The following is a 6,519-nucleotide window of genomic DNA, read 5'->3' as shown; positions in this document are numbered from 1 at the left end:
AACTACACTTTAGAGTACACAAACATTTGTATAAATAATTTGAAGGGAAAGAATGCAACCAACATACACGTTAGGGAAAAAAAAGTGTCAGAAAAATTGCAATTTCTGTAGATACGAAATAAAAATGACAGACAAAAACGAAGAATCATTAAAATACGTGGTTGTACTTTTCAACAGTCCTATCGATTATAATAATAAAAATAACATTCAAATATTTGGCTGGTTTCATCATATCATGCGTGGAAAAATATCACATCCTTAATTCAATTTTTTGACTCACCAAAAACCATCAAATTCAGTTAGTAGGAAGATAAACACATTGCTAAATCTACCAACGAGGGAAGCTGTACCAAATATTCGGCATACTCGTCCAGTCTAATATTCGAGTCGATATCATGATACAGTGAGCGAAATAAAAAAAAAAGTACCACTATGTATTTTGCTTGTAAAAATATTAATTATTGAAAATCGTCGAAACTGTCTTCAAGAATTTGTTTGAAATTGTTCAAGAATAAGTATACTTGTTTTGCATGAAGCAATCGTCATTGAGGACGAAAAGTATGAAACACGGGTTCGAAATAAGAAAAGTACCACCTCTGTTTTTCTACAAAAATCAAGATTATTTCTTGAAATTTACTGTGTAATAGTAAACAATAATGCTTCTACGAACTATTTGAATAGATAACTGCATTTTTAGGCGTTTTTTCAGGTATTCCAAAGGTTTTAAAAGGTTTTAACAGGGTCTGCTTTTGCACTAAGGAATTTGACATTTGGGCTACCGTCAAACGGGGCATCATGCAACAGCGATGCAACATTTGTATACCCCAACACTTATTAAATTTTTATTTTAATATAATGTAATAAAGTTATCTTTTAATGAAAACAAATTGATGATGACATAATTTCTTACATCGTGAGAAAGTTATTCAAAGTTTTTGATTCTCGTAGAAAATTTAAAACATCGAGCAATAGGTGAAATTTTTTTTACATTTTTCGATGCCGTAAAACATTTTACCCCGTTTGACTGATTGGCTTTATGAAATTACCTAAAAACCTTATGTTGCTTTTATTATCCTATATCAACACGCTTGGTATAAACACATTTTTCGGGCAATCATCTTTTTTTATATATATTTTTTATAATTCAATGACCAGTCCATGCAAAGATGCATCAAAATGCAAATCGAAGATTTCTCTTTAAAATCTCGTTTTCATATGTGGAATATGATTATTTTGCATCACGCATTTGTTTATTACAAAATTTCATCCATGCAAACATACATTTTTATGATTTCTGCTAGTAGATTTTTTTGTAGTATTTTTTTACCCCTAGATGTATGCAGCATCCTTATGTTTTTTTTTAAAAAACATTCTTGACAGCAAAACAGCAAAGCAAAACAATCATCTCCCAGCATATGGAAACGAGAATTATGAGGTTAAATTTTGATTTGCATTTGTTTGCAATAGCATCGTTTGTTCGAGCGATTGGGTGTTAAAAATCATATTTGACGGCGTGCAGGAGAACTGATTGTGGAGGCGAAGGATGAACCACGAACACGAATCAAACTTCAATTAAATCACTATGCTGTATAATGTTGGTCACCAAAGCTATTATGAAGCTTTTATAAACATGTTAGCAATTTTTGTTTTTTTTTTTCAATTACGCGAGTTCTTGGATTTTTTTTAGCAACCATGATGGTTGATGAATGATGATTGCATTATTGAGATATGATCTTATGAAATAAATAAATGAGAAGCAATGTTTTGACCATATGATAAACATTTTTCTACTGCCAATCAAGATTTTAGGCAAAATGTGTATCTAATAGTTTCTTAAAATGAACGCGCCTCGTCAAATCTTTAGAATATGGTAGTTTTAATTAAATACACCTCAATATTAATTTTTTTTTTTTGGAAAATAATAAGATAAAAAAATTTGCAAGAAACATTTTTTAATAAACATTATTGTGTAAACAGATTATCACCGCTGGTTTTTATGATTTAATAGAATGATTAATGGTCTTTCGGTGAACTATACATTTTAATAGGAAGAATATCAAATGAAAGTAATGAAAATTATAGACGGATAGATTAGATTAGGAAACATGAAAGGTGTTGAAAACGAGCCAAGAGCGTGATTGATGATGAAAACTTCTTGCCGCACAAGACCATTTGTCCCACACAGTATTATTGTCTAGAAGAAGCAAAGACGATGGGTTGACTTTGCATTGATCTATACAATGATACATGAATGGATCGAAGCACGAGTTTTTCGTACCCCGATCGGGGTTCTTTCTATTAGAATGTATAGTTCACCGAAATTCCATTAATCATTCAATTAAATAATAAACATTATTGTTAAACATGACATTATGACATCGCAAACATAATTCAATTAATAGAAAATAAGCCTAAAAAAATATTTTCAAATACATGATATTGTGAATTCATTAACATGGCGTCATTTTGTGCCCTTCGATTTTGCAGCATTCCTCATTTCTTAGTTGTTAATCATTAGTACAGTTAATGTGGACCGACTTTTTTAATAAAATACATAAGGGATTGGTTGTGAATGACCATGAGTTGAAGTCGAATTCAGTTGTCTGACGCCATCTTGGAATCCGAGATGGCGGCTTCCGTTGAACTTGACACTATGTGAATGACTAAAAATCTCATGAAACATCCACCATATGGGTATTGAGTGAAAGGATTAAACTAGAAGAAATCGACTTTCGCTTTATGACGCCATATTGAAGTCCAATGCAATTTTTAGTCATTTACAGTATTTCAAGTTCAGCGGAAGCCGCTGGGGCATCCCGGATTGAGTAACCTCTAAGCTGATCGGGGGACTCCAAGTTGAGAGTGTAGAAGAAAAGCAAAAATGTGAGGTACGTATTTTAGGGAGTTATTGTAAAAATGCCGGACATTACAGCCCCCATCTTGGATTTCAAGATGGCATCAGATAGAGACATTCGACTTATTCCCATATTCTGCAGGTTTCTGCCCTTTTGAATATTTCCCATATTCTGCAGGTTTCATGCGATTTTCAGTCATTTACAACATTTTATTAACAAAAATACCTTAAATAATTTTTTTAACTCCAAAATATTTCTCGTCAGTACTTAGTCAGATCAGTATTTAGATAGATCGATCCCAGAACCGTTCATCTGAATCGATCTTGGAGATTGATCTTTTCCCGAAGATCGAACAATCCTAGTCCCGTGATCTTGGATTTCAAGATACCGTCGAGCAGGGAAATTCGACTTTTACTCGTTTAGACCAAGGTTGCCGAAAAAAGTCTGTGTTTTTGAGAAAAAAAATTTTGACTTTCTGTAATTTTATTCAAAAATTCTATGATGTTTTTCTGTGACGCTATTTCTTTCAATTCCATTAAAAATTCATGATGGATCGGGTCTTTTTAACATTTTAGTTGGGAAAAATCAATTAACGCTACCAATCTCATCATTTTTTTTCCTAATTCAAAGTAAGAAATCTAAATTTTATACTGTCTTAAATAATAATTATTTTGGAAATCTAGTCAAAATTTAAAAACTCTGTGAAATCTGTGGAATCTGTGAATATTTCAAAATTCTGTATTCTGTGACACAGATTCTGTGATGAAAATTTGCTCAATATTCTGTGAAATTACTGATTTTTCTGTGATTTTGGCTACCTTGGTTTAGACCTTCCACCCAATACCCATATTGTGGATGTTTCACGAGATTTACAGTAATTTAAAGCTTCGAAAAGAAAATCGGAAGCCGTCATCTTGGATGAATGTTGGCGTCAAGCAACAATTTTTTCCTCCTACTAGTTGAGCACTTTCACTTAATACTCATATTGTGAAGATATTCATAGCTTTTCGATTTGACGTCATTTTTTAATTTCTCAAACCCTGGGGTCTAAAGAGCTTAATTTTGGTTTAAAACTCATCCATGTTTTTTGCAGAGTTTTTAAGTACCGTTTACATGAGTAAATTTCAAATTTTAGGTTTGTATGGAAAAATGAATATTTTGTAGTGAAAAAACAAATTTTTTGTTTCTTCTTTGCAGCCGAGCTTGGTAATGGTTTTTGTGCAAATTTATAAATTCTCTTAGGGGGCATCCATTAATTACGTAACGCTCCTAGGGGGGGAGGGAGTAAGCTCGAGCGTTACAAATTGTGACAAAGGGGAGGAGGGGAGGTATGCTCATTGTTACGTAACGATTTTTTCCTTAAAAATTTTAGTTTCATCGCAGCTATTATGATGTCATGCAATTTTTGCAGAATGATAAGCCCACCAGAATCAGCTTAGAATTTGTAAGCTTCAACATGATTGGACTGGTTTGTAACCTTCCCTTTTTAATGATTCTGAGATAGACTCCTTAAACTGTGCATTGGATATCCAAGAAATAATAGCTAGAAAACCGAATATTAGATATGTACATTTACCCCTAAGAACTCTATTCAACTTTAAAACTGAAATTTTACTTTTTTTTCTCAATTGATTAAAAAAATGCAATTTTGGTTATTCCGACGAATATTAATTAGTGGAGTATATTTTACATAATTGTTAAATTTATTTTGCTCCTTGAACAAAATAAATTAAACAAAGTAGATCATCAGTTAACAAGCACAGAGCAACTAGTAATAAGACAATCATTTAATATTATCAGATAGTTATCATCAATGAGTACTAAGAAGCGATATGGATAGATATTAATTCCGTTTCGAAGAACGTTAATAATTTTTATATTAAAATCTGTTCAAACCATCGAAAACCATTATTCAAAAACATGAAATGATGGGGGGGGGTAATTATCAGCGTTACGTAATATTTCTAGGGGGGTACGTCCAAGCGTGACGATTTGTGACATACGGGGGGGGGGAGGGGGTCAAAAAAGTGCATATTTTGCGTTAGGTAATTTATGGATGCCGCCTTAAGGAAATTTTCCGCCGAACAACTTTTACGAAGACCGTAACATCTTATCTTATTATCCAAAAATGTATTAGCTGTTAAACAGGGATATGTCTTTTTGCATTGATAAACAATCAATTCAATTGACATCAATACTGAAGTATTAGCTTAGCTTAGCTTGATTGACTACTCACATCCACCTTTAAACTATGGAACCCGAAAATGCTCAATTTTTAATTGTTTTAAGCTTGTTATATTGACATTCAACTTTTCTTTTAATTTAAACAATATCAACGCATTCCGAACTCCATAATCGCAGGCGTGGCTCAATAGAATGAATTCCACATCGCCAATGGTTGCTACTCCGTGATTGACCGAGGCCATCAATTTTGATCAGAGGTCAAAAGAATGGTGTCTGGGATTGACAACACATTCACAATGTCCAAAACTGATGCTCTCTCTTTTAACATCAATAACGGCGCCGGCCACGTCCTAATTGACATCAATACTGAAGTATTGCATGAAAAGTGCAATACCTCGCTAGGTACCTAGCAGTGATATCAATTGATTTTATTATTTATCAATGCCAAAAGACATGCACTCATTCAACACCTAATAACTTGTTTGTCTAATAAGCTGCGAAGCTACGGTCTTCAACAAAGTTGTTCAGTGCAAAATTTCCTTTAGAGAATTAATAAACTGACACAAAAATCATGAGCAGTCTCCGCTCCACAGACCAAATAAAAAAGATGTTGATTCTTCAGTACAAAATATTCATTTTTCCCATGCAAACCTAAAAGTTGAAATTTACTCATGTAAACGTTACTAAAAAAAATCGGCGAAAATCATGGGTAAGTTTCAAACCAAAACAAAGCATTTTAGACCCCAGGGTTTGAGAAATTCAAACATGACGTCAAATCGAATCAGTCTAATGTGCAATCTAGCCTGAGCGTGTCCTGTTTTGACACCTTGATCAAGAATTGTCACCTGTTATTATAACGGTTTTAAATTCTAGCACTGCATGCCTATATAAAACATGCAAAAAAAAGTTTAGAGCAAACTTCTTATTTTATGTCTTATTGGAGTTTTAATAGAGCATCCAAAACTTAAAAAAATATATTTAGTAAAATCTTTATGAGCGTTTTCAGAACTACCTCAAAACAAATGTTTGAATCAAGAATATAATAAAACAGTTATAAAACAAACGAACAGAAACACATACAGAATCTCATTGAAACTTGATGTTTCCTCCAAGAAATTTTTCTAAGCGTACAACTTTCGAGGGTATGATGGCTAGCATCTTACAAATGCTTAAACCACCAACCCACAGAAAGCGTACAATGTATGCCGTGACTGGGATTCGATCTCATACCCGTTGGCTTAGAAGACTTGAAATTTTCTAATGATTGTTTGCTTAATCTATGTTACTTGTGATGTATATTCACAATGACAATTTTTCCCTTATAAAAATACAAAATACATTGGTCGGGCAGAAGATTCAAAGAATCCGACCAAGCAAACTCCAATCCTCGTTGTGGATCCCTGGAACCTGTTGATATCGAATTTTATGTTAAAGCTTTTTAAATGATTTTGATTGTAACTCGTGACCATCAGACAAGTTA

This window comes from Uranotaenia lowii, chromosome 2 (assembly GCF_029784155.1).
Source record: "Uranotaenia lowii strain MFRU-FL chromosome 2, ASM2978415v1, whole genome shotgun sequence".
Taxonomy (NCBI): domain Eukaryota; kingdom Metazoa; phylum Arthropoda; class Insecta; order Diptera; family Culicidae; genus Uranotaenia; species Uranotaenia lowii.
Note: the sequence above shows the minus strand (reverse complement) of the source record.